This window comes from Leopardus geoffroyi, chromosome B1 (genome assembly GCF_018350155.1).
Source record: "Leopardus geoffroyi isolate Oge1 chromosome B1, O.geoffroyi_Oge1_pat1.0, whole genome shotgun sequence".
NCBI lineage: Eukaryota > Metazoa > Chordata > Mammalia > Carnivora > Felidae > Leopardus > Leopardus geoffroyi.
The window spans coordinates 54621705-54639550 of record NC_059327.1 but is presented as its reverse complement, the minus strand read 5'-3'; the positions used below and the strand labels follow the sequence as shown (position 1 = coordinate 54639550).

The following is a 17846-nucleotide window of genomic DNA, read 5'->3' as shown; positions in this document are numbered from 1 at the left end:
CCTCTTTCTTTCCAGCTACCCATTCTACAGAGAACAGTCCTCTGAGGGTTAGAGAGATTGAGTTCCACGTGGGGTGATGGAGACAAAATGGAGCTATCGCTCCACATCTACTGCAGCTACTGTTAAAGTATGCTCAGTTTTATTTTCAAACCGAATCGATTATGTGAAATGGTTGTGTTAGTATCTTGTCCATCATTGTCATGCTGTTACAGAGCTTAGCACGTTAGATGCTAAGAACTGTAGTCTCTCCCCCCTTAGACTGTGATTTCATCTGTGGCAGGGACTGTATCTTATTTATTTTTATATTCCCAGCACTTAACAGTGTCTGGCACATCAAAGGGGTTCAGCTATGTTTATTTCCTCATGTAGACAGAGATAATCAGGAAGAATTCACCAACTAAGCATGCTTGGAGCAACTGTCTTTTTTATCACTGTTTTCTATATTTGACTTACCCCCCAAAAGGACCAATATGACGTCCAGTAGGTGTGGAATAAATATTTGTAATCAGTTGGTTATAAAACAGCATCCTTTCTGGATTGCAGAATTTTGGGCTTTGCTTTGTTGTTATTTACGTAACTCTTCCCTGTGGAGGTATATTTATACAGATTCATTTACTTTCCTCAGTAATAATTTATTCCCTGAAAATGCACCTTTGCAATTGCCTCTGCACCTGGTTGAGGTGATGGAATGACATGAATGATTCTGATGATGATAAAATGATTTTAATAGTGATGGAATATCTCTGTACATTGTGTAGCTGCTATTAGAGATCTACGATGTTTACTGAGAACTCTTCTGAAAATGTCATACTTCTTGATTCAAAGGCTATGTCTCCCTAACAAAAGTGGAAGGTTGAACTCTTCGCTAATTTTTACCTTTTTTTTTCTTCTTGACTGGCTGTCTATCAGTCAAAATCATGGGCTGATTACTCAAACAGCTCAAGTGTGGTTTGGGCAAATCAACAAGTACAGGGATCATTTGACTGACATAGAATGGAAAAAAAATTGCCATTTAAAAAAAGGGAAAAAGTCATTTCAATTACAGGGCTATTCATATACGGGAAACTGGAATGACTAGTTCTCAGGCACACAAGCAAATGTCAGAGCTCGTTAGAATGTTTGGCTGGAACCTGTGCCCCAGTCTTCAAGATTTTCTGTCCCATTTTCACTCTCAATTTTAGGCGACATTGCTCTTCTTGTCTTTGACCAAAGGGTGGCCTTACTTATTTTTATTATCTACTGAGAGCTCATTATCTATCTATCTCTATTCTGTCATCTATCTGTCATCGTCTCTGTCTCTCTCCCTCTCTATCATCTATCATCTATCATCTCTCTGTCTGTATCTCCCAGAGAAGTTTGAGCTCTCTGGTCTCTAGATGTCTCTTATAAATAGTCATTCAACTCCACTTAACACATAAAGGGGACATGAGGATGTAAGCATTAACTGATTAAGTTGTGAACCCAAGTGAAAGTATTTCTATATTCAATGACCGTCACAAATAGCCACATCCTCATCTACATTTTGACCACAGATTAAAAAAACCCTAGTGGGATCAGAGGCCAGATATATTATTATCCTACAGCAACTTCAAGATTTCTGGCTCAGGCTTCGTGATGAGACAATGACAAGTGTGACAAACCAATACAAATTGTTTGGGTCACAACACAATTACTGGTTTTGTTCCTGAGGGACAAAATTTGAGGGGCACCTGGGTGGCTCAGTCAGTTAAGCGTCTGATTTTGGCTCAGGTCATGATCTCACAGCTTCTGAGTTCAAGCCCTGCGTCAGGCTCTGGGCTGACAGCTCAGAGCCTGGAGCCTGCTTCGGATTCTGTGTCTTCCTCTCTCTCTCTGCCCCTCCCCTGCTCATGCTCTGTCTAGAAAGAATAAATGTTAAAAAAATTAAAAAAAGGAAAATTTTATCAAATGTAGTTTAGATTAAACTTATAAGCAGTATACAGAAAGAATAGTCTCATGGAAAAGAAATACAAAGCTAGAGCACTTCCGTGGGCTGTTTTCACCATTGACATAAGGATCAACATTTACTTGGTGGGATATATTTTCATAAAATGACAGAAAATTAAAAAAAAAACCCACGTGTAATTAATGTTCTCAACTTCTGAAGCAACTGAGTGCTTCCTTTTTAAAGTTAGAGGTTTTTCAAGAAAGATTCAAGTAAGTATGCAATCCCAACCAGATGTTACGGTAATCCTTCTGAAAGACTAGTCAGGAACAATTTTTTCACTCCAGATTGCTTGTCTTGTTGTCAAGATTTTTCAAATTCTTCTTGGATTCTAAGGAACCCAAATGGGCATGCATGGGGGGCATAACACCTGTTATTTCCTACAATTAAGTGAGACAATTTGCTCTTACTTTTTCAGATTTGGTTCACACATATTTCCCCAATACGTCAGGAAAGCTGGACTCACCGTATGGCTCTTGTTTCACCTCTGAGTGTAGTATTTTTGGGTCAGTTTCCCCCGGATTTGTTCCTGGATTCCTTTTTGGGTGGAAACTGAACTCAGAATTCCCTTTTGATATTGCCAACCACACGCTTCTAATACTCTACTGCTTCTCTAATCCCTTTTCTTTTTCTTACACCCAAGACATCTACTGATGGGGTTCATGAAACTGGTTTTCTGTGCTCTCTTCTTCTCTTATAATGTATTTTTGGTGCCATTTTCAAAGACCTCTTTTGAAGACATAACCTTTTTTGGTTACTTTTCTTTAATTGCAACTCCAGCTTGTGTTAATGGGTACAGGCCCCTTAGCCACAAACCAAACACAGTGTCTAGATACAGAGTTCCTAAAGAAAGCTGGTGAAAAGGCTTGTCATCTCTTGTCTACCTGGGTGTTAGGTGGTGAAGTAGAGAATGATGGAGAAAACTAGTTGTTCAAATTTGTTGGAGCAGGAAGTTCATTAAATCATGGCATTTCATCCTCATCCTCATCGTACAGTTAGGAGGATCCTTATTTTTCTTCTACCGCGGATGAAGAAACTGAGATTCAAGAGGCTGAACAACCTTCTTTGAATCATATAGTTAGACACTAGCAGAGCAGGGATTTGATCTCAAGTCTGTGTCATTTTGAGGACTTTGTTAACTATCATACCACATCAACTCCACCAGCTGTTCAGAAACATTTGCAATAGATCATAAAGAGCTTTGTTAGGGTAACTGAAAACTCAGCTGATATGAATGTTGGGTCCGTAGTCTTGCCCTGCACCGACTGTACAATGATGCTCCGAATGCCTCCGCTGTGTCTGGAGAGAAAAGTATTACCTTCCGGGGAGGGTTAAACTCTGGGAGACCGATTTGTATTAAAAAGACCCACAAGAGGTTGATTTAGAAAGTAGAGGTCCAAAGTATTTCTGTAAAGAGAAATGCGTGTCTGTGGGATTACAAATATTGATCACTTGGAGTGAGTTTTCCCTTTAGCTAGGTAGATTCACTTAGGAGATCCGTAATATATTAGAAACTTTCTATAATCAGGAACAACCCCCCCCCCCAAATATTCCTAGTGGGTTTCCTTTAAATGATTATAGTTGAGTATTGTGGGCTGAATTGTATCTTTGCCAAATTTTCATGTTGAAGTTCTAACCCTCAATGCCTCAGAATATGAGTGTATTTGGAGATTGAACCTTTAAAGAGGTAAATAAAGTAAAATGAGGTCATAAAGGTTCAGTCTTAATCCGATATGACAGGTGTCCTTTTAAGCAAAGATTAGGACACATACCTGTGATCACACAGAGGAAGACCAAGTGAATACACAATGAGAAGGTGGTCATGGGTCAATCAAAGAAAGAGGTCTCATAGGGAAGCAAACCTGTGCCCACCTTGTTGTTGGACTTCCAGGGCTGTGAAAAAATAAAATTCTGTTGTTTAAGCCACTCGGCCTGCAGTATGTTTTTGTTATGACAGCCCCAGCAATAATTAATTTTTTTGTAAATAAATAATTAATGCAATAATTAATTTTTTTGTAGAATTATTTCCATTTCACTAAATAATATTGTTCATTAAAAGTCAGAGTTTACTCTCTCTAAACAGTCCCGAAGATATACTGAATGATTTCTCTCTAAACAGTCCCGAAGATATACTGAATGATTTTTAATCTGTTTCCTAGATTCTGCACTTACCTGTCTTTTCTGTTTTCTTCACTAATAAATTATATTATTTTTAAATTGCCTTGATTAGATTTGGTAAACACTCCAGGACAGCACTGAACAATTAAAATAAAATGTGAACCAGTAAAGTTCACATTATTAAAGTTTATAATGGGCACATTAAAACATAAAAAGAAACATGTGAGATTAATTTCCATGATGTATGAATAGAGATTAGTGTATGTTATGTCTCATATATGTTAATATTACATGTGATACATCCAAAATAGAATCATGTCTTTCTTTTTTGTTTTTTTTTTTTAAGGTTTTGAGTAATCTGTACACCAAATGTGGGGCTTGAACTCATAACTCTGAGATCAACAGTTGCACACTCCACCGACTGAGCTAGCCAGGCGCCCCCCAAAATAGAATTATTTCAACATGTAGTCAATACGAAATTATTAGTGAGAAATACTACATTTTTCCCCCATACTAAGTCTTCAAAATCTAATGTTTACTTTACTCTTAGAGTAGATTTCATTTTGGACCAAACATATATACATATACATATACATATACATATACATATACATATACACACATATATATACATATATATACACACATATATATACATATATATACACATTTATGTATATGTAAATTTTTAAAAAGTTTTATTATTTATTTTGAGAGAGAGAGTGCGTGGGGGAAGATCAGAGAAAGAGGGAGAGAGGGAATCCCAAACACGTCTTGTGCTGTCAGTGTAGAGCTGATGTGGGGCTCGAACTCATGAACTGTAAGATCATGACCTGAGCTGAAACCAAGAGTGCAATGCTTAACTGACTGAGCCACCCAGGCATCCTTGAACCAATCACATTTTAAATGCTCAGTAGTCAATGTGGCCAGTGGGTGGGACAGCTCTAGACCTATGGTTGAATCTTGTTCTATCAGCAATATATTTGCACATCTTTTTAAAGTGATGCTTCTGTAGATGTCTGAGGTCACCTGTTGTGTGTTGGTGACTTGAAGTTTCAGTGTCAGAATATGATATGCTCTTACATGAGAGCATAAACTTTATCTGAGTTTACTGCCATTTTATATAACAAATTCTTGAGTGGCCAAGTGTGATAGGAGGAAGTCATTGCTAGAGTTCCAATCAGATAATATTTTCCTGCTCAGGCTTTCTGGAAACACTCAGTTTTGCCCAATAGATAGTCATGAAATGACCTGCTACATGCCAGGTAGGCACGAAAGAGGGAAAATATGTGTAAGGTCATTTATTTTTGAATTGAGTTATCTTAACTATTGAAAATCTCTAAATGGATTAACGGGGAGAATGCTTCCATTTATTGGTCTTTTACTATGTACTGACGCATGTGATCTTACTTACCTTTTAATAATCTTGTAAGCTTCATACACATGAGAAAACGGAACCTTAGTGAATTTGAGTAAATTTCCCAAGACCGTGCTGTTCACAACTGGTGGTGTTTCTCACTCATATTTGTTTGATTTTAAAGGATTTGTGATATGGTTAAATCTTATTCCAGGGCATGCTCTGTATCTGAGAAATTTCAAAGCAACGTGGAGTGTGTATGAACTTTGCAGAAACTGTTAAATCTAGCTTTTAATGGCCATGGGTTTTGTAGTAGATTAAGCTCAAGCTCAAGGTTCCAGCCCTTCCACTTACTAGGCTTTTTGTTTTTGTTTACCTTATTTAAACTCCAGAAGCTTGTTTCCTCATTTAGAAAATGGCCATCATAATAGTTTCTATCTCTTAGGGTTGTGTAAGGACTGAGTGAGCTAATTCAGGGAAAGTACATTGTGTGAGGCATATATTAATGACTCCCCATCTATTAGCGGCTTGTTCTTTTTTATCACAAGCAGTGACAAGCCTGGTATATATTAACTCTTTCAATTTACAAGAATTTTCTTGACCACTCAATATAGCAGCATACATTTTTTATACTTTAAATGTGATTAAGCAGAGAAGGCTGAAGTACTTTTCTATAATTAACTGCTCAACTGTGTTAGAGAATGAAAACAGCTTTCTGAAGTAGATCTGACATTCACCAACAGCCGGGAGAGGACAGAGCTGATGTCTTCTCTACCTATGAACTAACAGTTTTGTCCTTCAGAGGTGGTGACCTTGATTTCTTTCTGAAAGATACCTGAACTCTAGCCAATGCTGCTTTAGGATTTGATGTACCACCTGACCCATCTCAAAGGAGAAAGAAGAATAAAGTTTTTCAAAGGTCACATCTCAGCCATTTATAATTTTTTGTTATGTTTCTGTCGTGGCTGCAGATTGTATTCCGACAATTGCCACAAAAACAGCCAAAGTCAAAATGAACCAATGAACACAACAGAAATGGAGAAAGAAGGGAACAAAAAAGAGCTTCTGTCTAGGGTTCAAGTGCTTCCACTCGTAAGTCTTAACCTTTTTGATAATTATATTATGTGCAGCGACAAAGAAACAAAAGGGGATAAAGGTCTTAAGAGTTATATTGATAAACTATGTGTGGTGCTCAAAAATGGCATGGAATATCTTGTTTAAGCTGTAAAAATATATTAGCATGTCATGTTATCTTCATAAATTCTTCTCACACATAGGGTGGGTGGAGTTCCTAAATCCCAAGGCACATTACCAATTCAGTCGGTCACTGCCATTCATCAATTGTTTTGTCACATATTTGCAGCCCCTCAGTTGGGACTGAGGTATTATGATTCTAGAGGGTTTGATAATAGGTGAATTATTAGCTGTTGGGGACAGATTTGTTTCTGAGCCTTTCTGTGGCAGTCTCTTATATAGGAAGGCAATCATTCTCACGGAATTTGCTCCCTCAGACATAAAGAGATTTTGAATATGGCTTGTAATTTTTTTCCTAGTAAAATTTCATTAGTGGTTAATTATGATTGGTAGAGCTTACCGGAAGTTCGCCAAGTGTGTTGAGAGTTCAAACATGTCAAATTTTGAACTGCGTCATGATGGGATGGACGGCTCTTGGTATTCTCTGTCACCATGTTTATACCCACGGTGTATCAATCTTCTATGCATTATCGCATGTTGAACTTGTGATTTTAACCTTGTTGGAAAACAAAAGGGGCTTTTAGAATTCACTTTTCTCAGTCTGGGCAACGGTACTTTCTGGGTTTTGAGCCTTTGCCTTATACTGTATGATTTGGGGTAAGAAATAATTCAAGGGCTATTTCAACAGCGTCTGACTTTGATAGGATGCGAGAAGTTAAGTTAAATGCTTTTTGTAGATGTTGCAGATTGGGCCAGATGAACCCACAGTGTGGCTAAGTCTGGTCAGTCTCATCTACAGTTTTCTCAAAGAAGCCAGATCAGATCTAAGGCAGATTAAGCAGAATCCATTTCTCTTCCAAAAGGGCCCATTTGTAAGAACCAGGAAGAAGATAAAACACAAAGGAATATAATAAATTTCTCAATATATCCTTCTGAAAGTTTCAAGTTGCTATTTTAAAAGGGTGTATCCTCATTAAAGGCAGGCACTTTAGCTCATACAATTGTCATGAGCTCCGAAATCAGCTTGACTATTGCAAAAATTTATTGGTTTCTTAAATTTTTTTTTCCCCGTAAGGGTAGGAGAAAATAACAAACGAAGGAGGCTTCCTCAAAAGTCAATACAAAACACAGTTATATTGAAATAACTAGGTAATTAGACACATGATTTAAATTACGCTGAATCAAAAGTTGTTGCCTGGCAGGTAATGCTGTCAGGGTTTTGTGCTGTCTTTCCTCTCTGTTTTACCAGAGACTGGATTGATCTGAAAATTGCATCTATAAGTTCCTCACTGGAGAATATAGACAAAGAAATGATCCCCTTGGCAGTAGAAGTCCAGTGGTGGCAGATGCACGTACAGCAAAAATTCTGGCATGCTGGAGTAGGTTTAAAACAGTGCTAAGGAGTTTTTAATGTGTTTCTTTTTTTCTGTGTTGGGATATAAACATTTTTTGATCATTTTTTGATGTTTCTGTTTCGGCAAAGAAGTACGTGGCTGAATGATGCAGAATGGGAGTCAGGGCCTGAAAGATATTTGATTATGCGCTACAGAGGCCTCGTAATTGAAATGAGGTCTGAGTCTTAGATCTTCTCTATCCATCCCGCAGTTCTGTAAAATATTTCCGATAGGTTATTTTGAGCCCCTTTTGTCAGCCGTATGGCTCTGGTGCCATTGTGGAGAACCCTTGGCCTAGGGCGGACTCAGTCCTAGATTTTCTTTTCTTTTTTTTTTTTAATATGAAATTTATTGTCAAATTGGTTTCCATACAATAGATTTTCCTATTTAAAGTGCTTGATAGGGGATACAAAATAAATCTAAGTCATAGATTCTATATTCTAGATGCTTACAGTCTATTTTAGGGAAGCAACACTCACGTACAGGAGTAGAGAGAGGAAGAAGACCAATGAGGGCTTTAAGGTGCTATGGAATGCTTGTATTTGGGCAGGCAAGGAACAAGGAGGATGATAACCGTGACCTGTATGGGGGGGTGGGGCAAGCTCCATAGGTGTTGAGGTTGAAATGTGTCTGGCATGAGGAATTAGATGGCTCTTCTCCCCCTTAACTATTTTAACTCAATCACCTACTCAGCACATGTTTATTGCACATCAATCATGGTCCAGGGTGCCTTGGTGAGGAACACAGTGCTGAAGACAAGGAGCATAGCTGCTGCCTTCATGAAGTTTAAGATCTGGTGGGCAATAGGCATTGAACACGAAAACAAACAAACGTATATAACAAGAAACTGTGCTAGGCAATAGTAAAGAAAAGCAAGATGCTACAAAAGAGGTCGTGGTTTGGGGAATACAGGTTGGAAGAAGAGACATTTAAGGTGAGATTCGAAGGATGTACTTTTTTTTTTTTTACTTAAAAAATTTTAACGTTTATTTATTTTTGAGAGACAGAGAGAGAGCACGAACAGGAGATGGGCAGAGGGAGAGGGAGACCCAGAATCCGCAGCAGGCATCAGATCCTGAGCTGTCAGGCTCCAGACAGAACCTGATGTGGGGCTGAGCCCCGCGCGGGGCTCAAACCCACGAACCGTGAGATCAGAACTGGAGCTGAAGTCGGACGCTTAACTCACTGATCCACCCAGGCACCCCTCGAAGGATATAGTTACTAAAATATAAAGACGCTTCTTATATAGGATGTGCTAAAATTAGATAGAATTTCCACCGAGGGGCTCTTTTATGTCATGTGTCTGACAAACGAGGTAAAGAAATATTTAGGACATGCTCGTTCAATTGGCAACTGTATCAGGCAGGGGCTCACCAAGAAACAGATGCTACCTGCAAAATGGAGAACTTGAGGAGGGTTGAATAAATTTATAAAGCAGCGGTGATGGTGTACGGAGCGGTCACAATCCCTAGACCCAAAGGGACAAGCTGGAGGGCATGGAGACCTGAGTACAGGAGGAGGGGCAGTAATGCTTTGAGATGAACAGTGACCTTGGTTGAGGGACACAGCGGCCCGAGGTGCCCCCAGAGTGAGAATGCAGGTTTGGGGGGCACGACACAACCTGAGATCTCGCTCTCCATTTCCTTCTGCTCTCCCGGTAATGGTCCCCTTTGGCTGGACCCAACTAGACATCATCAGATGATGAATTTCACACAGGCTGGCCTCCCCGTTGGAGATCAAGGCCCAGAAGGTAGAACATGGACTTTGGAGAGAGACAGGAGACGCCTCATACGGCAAGGCTACATGAAGCTCTTACCGTAGACACAGCTCAGAGGTGTGAACGAACGCAGGCCTTGTAAAACGACTTACGAAGATCTGCTCTGGTTTGAGTTCATCTGTGGTGGATGTGGTGTGGTCCATCGGAATCCAAACTATGGCTTCTAGAGACTGTGATACTCGCTCTTTCTTCTAAGGTTTTTCCTACTTGGTTTTCAGGCTTCTCTTCTAGTGGCTGTATTTTTTTCTGTAGCCTCTGTCACGCTACCCGAATCACGCTGGGAAGGCACACCACAGGTGATGGCAATGCCACGGAAAGTGCAACGGGCCAGAAACCTCTCACGGCTGAGCACATTGCTACCAGAATTACTCACGCAGGCACCTACAGCACATTCCTACAATGCCACTTCTCCTTGGGACCATTGCTCTGCTCTTTCCTGGGGTTGTTCTGTCATTTTCTTTTTCCTCAGCAAGGCTGGGGATGTGGAAATGAAGAAAGGCAGAAGTTGAAATTTGTTGTAATACTAGCTGACATCTGAACGCTGGGATCGCTGTGTTAGAGGAAGGAATGGATGTATTTACCAAATAGCGCCAATCCCCCTTTCCGCCTTCGTTTCAAATTCTGCAGGAAAAAAGACAGCTCTGAAAATTTACGAGCCATAACGTGCTCTTCATTACTTGGTCACAGGGTAAGCAACCAGCACCCAAGCCTAAGGGTCACCTGCAGGTCTGGAAATCTTTGTAACTTTATAGGGAGGTTCATTGGCTCCAGGAGGAGTGATGAGGTGCTGAGAAGCCACTCATTCACCAGGGAACTGCTAAGCAGTTTCGTGATAAATAAGGATATACATATGCACAGAGCTCTTTCGTTAGAACATTTCCCCCAAACATGAGAATCTCAGTTAATTGTTACAGTGGCCCCCTGAATGGGGCAGGGCAGGCCTCGCAAACTTCCATTTCAGATGAGAAATTGAGCCTCACAGGCCATAGGGCCTGCCAGGGTCCTGTGGCTGGGAAATAGCAGAGGTGCTGGAAATGAATTCCAATTTCCAATTTTTTTTTTTTTTTTAAATCACAACAGTTTCCAATGGAAGCTTTCAAAGCAGAGACTTGTCTAGCCCTTTTACTGTTCGCAGAAAATTCGAGGGTGTTGAGATAATCGGGAACTTTTCCTTTACCGAGTTTGTTTATGAATTTGTCCAATGAAAAGAGAAGTGTGGCTGGAGGTAAAATCAGACTCTGTTGGAACTTCTGTTCAAATACCTCTTTCCTTGTTTTTTCCTCTTCGGGATCCTGGTCACAGGACGGGAAGCCTGTTTCTCTCTTTGCTGTCATACTCGCTCTTAGTAAAACGAGGACTCGTGGCAGCATTGTGAACAGTGGAGTTCTACGATCTGACTTCTAGTTTTACAAAGACTCCCCTGGCCACTGTGCTGAGAGCAGACATTGGGTAAGGGGGAAGCAGGAGAGTCCGGCTAAAAGGCCGGTGCCGTCACTGCGGGAGAGGCGATGGTGGGGTTTTGGACAAAAGCAGCAGAGGAGGTACTAACAAGTATTGTGACCTGGATAGATTTTGACAGCAGAGCCTACAGGATTTCCTGACAATGTAGATGTGGCTTATGAAAGAAAGAGAGGAGTCAAGGATCAATACAAGTGTTTGGCCCAAGCCACTGAAGGAAGGAGGTGCCATCAATGAAGATGGGGAAGAATGAGGTGAAGCCTCTGAAGGAAGATCAACAGGTCAGTTTCGGAAATGATGAGCTGGGGGTGCCTGTTACACATTTGTATTTTCTTAGTTACTCCTTCCTCCCTCCCTCCCTCCCTCCCTCCCTCCCTCCCTTCCTTCCTTCCTTCCTTCCTCTGTTTCTCTCCTTCTCTCTCTCCCTCCCTCCCCTCTTCTCTCTCTTCCTCTCCCTCTTTTTCTTTCTTTTGCCCTGGCCTTTCCCTGTGTAACAAATTACCAGAAGTGGAGTGGATTCAAATAACACCCACTTAGAGTTCTGTAGGTCAGAAGTCAGGCTGTGCATGGCTGGATTCTCGGTTCAGGGTTTCATAAGGCTACAATCAAGGTGTCGGGAAGGCTGAATTCTTGTCTGAAAGCTCTGGGGAAAAATCCACTTCTAGGCCCATTTAAGTTGTTGGCAGAACTCGGTTTCTTGTGGTGCTAGGACTCAGGTCCCTGTTCTCCTGCTGTCTGTCAGGTGGGAGCTGCTCTCAGCAACTAGAGGCCACCCTGAGGTCTTTGCTCTATGGCCTTCGCCTCCCTCAGCAAAGGAAAATTTCCCTCCTGTTGAATTCCTCTCATGCTTCAATTTTCTCACTTCCTTTTCTGAGACCAGCTGGAGAAAGCTCTCTGCTTTTTTTTTTTTTTTTTTTAAAGCTCTCTGCTTTTATTTATTTATTTATTATTATTTTTCACATTTTCTTACTGGGCTTGACATTCGCCTCTTGCAATTTTCTTGAAGTATAGTTAACATAATATTTTTAAATATTTGAGGTAAATCATTTGACATTTTGATATACTTCTGTATTGTGTAAAGCTCTCTGCTTTTATTTATTTATTTATTTATTTATTTATTTTTAAGCTCTCTGCTTTTTTTAAAATTTTTTTTTTTCAACGTTTATTTATTTTTGGGACAGAGAGAGATCATGAACGGGGGAGGGGCAGAGAGAGAGGGAGACACAGAATCGGAAACAGGCTCCAGGCTCTGAGCCATCAGCCCAGAGCCTGACGCGGGGCTCGAACTCACGGACCGTGAGATCGTGACCTGGCTGAAGTCGGACGCTTAACCGACTGCGCCACCCAGGCGCCCCAAAGCTCTCTGCTTTTAAAGGGCTCATGTGATTAGGTCAGACCCACCTGGATATCTCCCACCCCCATCTTTAAAAAAAAAAATTATTCATAATTTGCCTGAACTTTAAGTATCAAGCAACCGGAAAAGGAGCTATGTATAGCAAACTATTACTAGAAAACATAAGTAACTGTTTAAAAAAGAGTAGATGATTAGATTAAAGTATAGGTAACAGCAAATGCTTAACCATCCTATATTATTTCTGCCTTTTCCTGGAAATATTATTTTATTTAATATAACATATAATATCATATTAGTTTAAGATATTCAACATAATGATTTGATATTTGTATACACTGAGAATGATTAAGGCAGTAAATCTGGTTAGTTTTTTTTTTTTTTAATTTAGGATGAGGATTTTCAAGATCTACTCTCTTGAAATCATATTGATTTCAAATATGCAATACAATGTTACTGACTGTAGTCAGCATGTTGTACATTATACCCCCCCCCACTGTGATTTATTTATTTTACAACTGGGAGTTTGTAACTCTTGTTCCCCTTCACCCATTTCACCCACCTCCTTTTTCTCCTCCCCTCTGGCAACCACCAGTCTGCTGTCTGTTATCTATGAGTGCTTGTTTTGTTTTGTTTTGTTTTGTTTTTTTAGATTCTGCATATAAGTGAAATCGTATGGTATTTGTCTTTCCCTGCCTTACTAATTTCACTCAGCATAATACCCTCAATGTCCATCCATGTCATTGCAAATGACACAATTTCATTCTTTTTTACGGCCAAGTAGTATTCCATTGTATATATATACCACATCCTGTTTATCCATTCACCCATCAGTGAACACTTAGGTTGTTTCCATATCTTGGTTATTGTAAATAATGATGCAATAAACATAGTGGTGACCTATCTTTTCAAATTGGTGTTTTGGTTTTTTTTTTCAGGTAAATACCCAGAAGTGGAAATGCTGGATCATATGATCGTTCTATTTTTAATTTTTTTTTTTTTTCTAAAAGGGGAATTTAACATTTATTTATTTTTGGGACAGAGAGAGTCAGAGCATGAACGGGGGAGGGGCAGAGAGAGAGGGAGACACAGAATCGGAAACAGGCTCCAGGCTCTGAGCCATCAGCCCAGAGCCTGACGCGGGGCTCGAACTCCCGGACCGCGAGATCGTGACCTGGCTGAAGTCGGACGCTTAACCGACTGCGCCACCCAGGCGCCCCTCTATTTTTAATTTTTTGAGGAAACTCTGTACTGTTTCCCATAGTGGTTGCACCAATTTGCATTTCCACCAACAGTAAATGAAGGTTCTCTTTTCTCCACATTTTGGCCAATAGTTACCATTTCTAGTTGTTTTGATAATAGCCATTCTAACAGGTGTAAGGTAATAATGTCTCATTGTGGTTTTGATTTGCGTTTTCTTGATTAGTGATGATTAGTAATGTTGAGCATTTTTTCGTGTGCCTGTTGCTCATCTGTACATCTTCTTTGGAAAAATGTCTATTCAAATCCTCTCCCCATATTTTAATTGAAAAAATATTTTTTTTTGCTATAGAGTTGTAGGAGTTCTGTAATTTATATGTATTTTGGATATTAATCCCCTATCAGATATATGGTTTGCAAATATCTTCTCCCATTCAGTAGGATGCCTTTTCACTTTGTAGGTGGTTTCCTTCACTGTGCAAAGCTTTTTAGGGTGATGTAGTCCCATGTTTATTTTTGCTTTTGGAGTCAGGTTCAAAAAATTATTTCCAAGAATAATGTCGATGCGTAGGTTTTTTTCCTAGGAGTTTTGTGGTTTCAGGTATCATAGTCAAGTCTTTAAGTTAATTAAACTCAAGTCTTTGAGTTACTTTTTGTGTATAGTGTGAGAGAGTGATCCAGTTTCATTCTTTTGCATGTAGCTGACTAGTTTTCCCATCTTTATTAAAGAGGCTGTCTTTCCCCTCGTATATTCTTGCCTTCTTTGCTGTAAATTAATTGACCATATATATGGAGATTTATTCCTTGGCTTTCTGTTCTGTTCCATCGATCTATGTGTCTGTTTTTGTGCCAATGCTATACTATTTTAATTCCTGTGTTTGTAATATTAGTTTGAAACCAGGGAGGGTGATCTCTTGGCTTGTTCTTCTTTCTCAAGATTTCTTTGGCTATGTGGGATATTTTGTGGTTCCATATAAATGTTAGGATTATTTGTTCTATTTCTGTGAAGAATGCCTTTGGAATTTTGATAGGGATTTCACTGAATCTGTAGATTGCTTTGTACATTTTAACAATCTTCATTCTTCCAATCCATGAGCATGGAATACCTTACCATTTATTTGTGTTGTCTTCAACTGATTCCATCAGTGTCTTATTGTTTTCAGTATGTAGGTTTTTTCACCTCGTTGGTTAAATTTATTCTTAGGTATTTTATTCCTTTGGTGTAATTGTAAAAGGGATTGTTTTTAAAATTTCTCTTAATTTTATCACCCCCACCCTGCCTTTTAAAATTTAACTGCGCCATGTAACATAACATCACCACAGGAGGAAGATTCATCATGTTTACAATCCCAGGGATTTTTCAGGGCATGTATACCAGGGGCCAGGAATCTTGAGGGACCACCTTAGAACTCTGCCTATCGCAATATCCAAGAGAAAATGTTGAATAGAAGTTTGGATATTCACATTTAGAGTTCAGGAGAGAAAATTTGGGAATCATTGTGGTACAGATAGTACTTAAAGCTGGGAGGCTGAGCTCACTACAAGTGACTCTGGATATTGAAGAGAAGAGGCTCAAAGACTGGGCTCCGGGCAATGTTCATCTTGAAAGATCTGGCAAAAGAGAAGAAACTATGAAAAGGAAACTGAGAAGCGGTGATCAGCCAGGTGGCAAGAAATCCAAGAACGTGGTATTCCGGAAGATGAGTTTTAAAAAAGGATATCAAATACCAATATCAATTGTATCAATTGTATCAAATGCTGCTGCTCGATCAAGTAACATGAACAAAAAGAATTGATCTTTAGATTTAGCAACATGGGGGTCTTCAGTGACTTTGATGAGAATGTTTTTTTTTCTAGAGAGGAGAGACAGCAAGTCTGTCAAAAGTGACATAAGACAGAATGTGAGGAGACGAATATGAAATAGTCACTCTAGACTATGCTTTGAGATTTGCCTTAAAGGGAGTTGTGAAACGATGGTAGCTTGTGCAAACAAAAGTGGAGTCAAAGATGGGAATAAAAGTGTGGTTAAAGATGGGGTAAATGACAGCATGTTTGTAGGTTGAAGGAAATGGTTAGTTTGAAAGGAAAAACATTAATAATGCGGCATAGAGAGGTGAGAAATGCCGGTGTGGCCTTGAATAGGCAGAAGACTGAAAATCAAATACATAAATGGATGGGTCAGCTTTAGATAAGAGCATAGAATGTCCTTCTATAGTAATTAAAAATGATGATTAATCTCATTTTGTGTCCTTTTGCACAAATAAAAAAATCAAATGTATTTATAATTACCATGTGTTTAGCACTTTACAATTTATGAAATATTTTCACACCCATACTTTGTCTCAATACACATTTGAAATATCTTATTTGATTCTCACAGTGATTCTGGGAGGTAGAACTTTTACCCTCATTTTCCAGTAAGGACAGGTATCGAGGAAGATTAAATAAATGTCACATTGCTCATGGGTAGTACTATTAGAATTTGGAGCGTCAGCCTAAACTTCACGTGTAGCAATGTTTTCCAAATCGTTGAGTTGAAATCCTGAGTCAATACTCAGTCACTGTATTTGGATGTTGTTAGATGTGTCTTGCTATCATTGTGTACATTGCCTTTATCTTTCAAGCAAATTCAGTGAATTCTTTTAACATTCGTCTGTATAATATCTGCTTATATGTTTGAAAATGAAAAGAAACTGATTGATGTAATTGGAATTTAGCTGTTCAGATAGTGAAAGAATATAGTTTTTAGTTCTGACTCAATCCTTAGCCGTTATTGGTTCCACTCTCTTACTATCTACTAAGATCAGGGAATACAGGTAGCTTCAAAAATGCAGACACTCTTTCCCATGCCACATGCTTGATAACAGACTGACTGGAAAACAGTTAACATGCATGGTGATGTAAATTAAAAGTTTCTCTCCAGGAAAATGAGGGTAGAGGGACCTTAAGATGACCATTTCATTAAGAAAGGTCTCCTCACAAATATCTTTCATATGCCCCCCGTGTTCTTTTATAATGTCAAATGAAGGCAGACCCATTGGATTTCTATTTAATATAGTTTATTTCACTTTTCTAGCTTCAACATATTCACTGGAAAGAGGAAGAAGGAAATTGGAAACAGGTATTCTTTACTATTTTTTGAATGAGGGCATTATTTTACTAACTTATTCTTGCAGTTCAGTAAGACACCAATTTTTCAGCTGCTTTAATTTTTCAGGTTTTTTTGTTTAAAATTTTTTTAATGTTTATTAATTTTTGAGAGAGAGAGAGAGAGAGAGACAACAGGGGAGGAGCAGAGAGATAGGGAGACAGAAGCAGAAGCAGGCTCCAGGCTCTGAGATGTCCGCACAGAGCCCGATGCGGGGCTCGAACTCACAAGCCGTGAGATCTTGACCTGAGCTGAAGCTGGACGCTTAACCGCCTGAGCCACCCAGGTGCCCCGAATTTTTCAGTTTTTTAAGAAATATGGTGCACTTCAAACCTATTTCTTTTGAGTTTTTTTTTTTTTTTTGAACCAGTGGAGAGTCATATACCTCGGTTGCAGCGGTATCTCTGCTCAGAATTTGACTCACTCCCCTGGGACGCAGTGGTGCATTCTACTAACAGGATGTTGGCTTTGACTTGGTGACTAATGTCAAATAGCATCAGAAGTTCAACATGAGGATATAGCAATGAAGCATGAATTCTTACAAATTATATACTGTCCTGATCCTTCACTAAAGTGTAACCTATTGAAATTTTGGAGCCCACGCTAATTTTTTCAGGACGTGGAGGTATCATACTTTGATAAGCAGCTTTACCACATTGAGTTACAAGCAACTGAGAATACCTTTTAAGCTACTTATTAGTCAACTACAGGCTAAGACAGTGAGCACGTCGGAGATAATGAGTATTTCTAAAAATATCTTCAATAACTTATTTCGTAATCATAAAAAGCATGAGGTTTATGGATATGGCCATGTGATGATATTCCAGTTCCCTTCCCATATCTTCAATATATTAAAAACCTTTCTTCTACAAGCATTTTAGTTTTC

The 17846-nt window shown here is 39.3% G+C and overlaps 1 long non-coding RNA gene across 4 annotated transcripts; it reads left to right on the top strand.

The window, feature by feature from the left end:
• The first annotated feature begins 5987 nt into the window (after positions 1-5987).
• On the top strand, positions 5988-17032 carry LOC123590037. 4 transcript variants are annotated; one of them, XR_006708566.1, is made up of 4 exons: positions 5988-6530; positions 11106-11252; positions 11373-11542; positions 16889-17031. It is a non-coding gene; the product is annotated as an uncharacterized LOC123590037 (long non-coding RNA). The 4 variants fall into 4 exon arrangements; XR_006708564.1 differs by lacking the exon at positions 5988-6530 and having other exon boundaries at positions 9483-11252; positions 16889-17032; XR_006708570.1 differs by lacking the exons at positions 5988-6530; positions 16889-17031 and adding an exon at positions 15136-16090 and having other exon boundaries at positions 9483-11252.
• Positions 17033-17846: the final 814 nt, after the last annotated feature.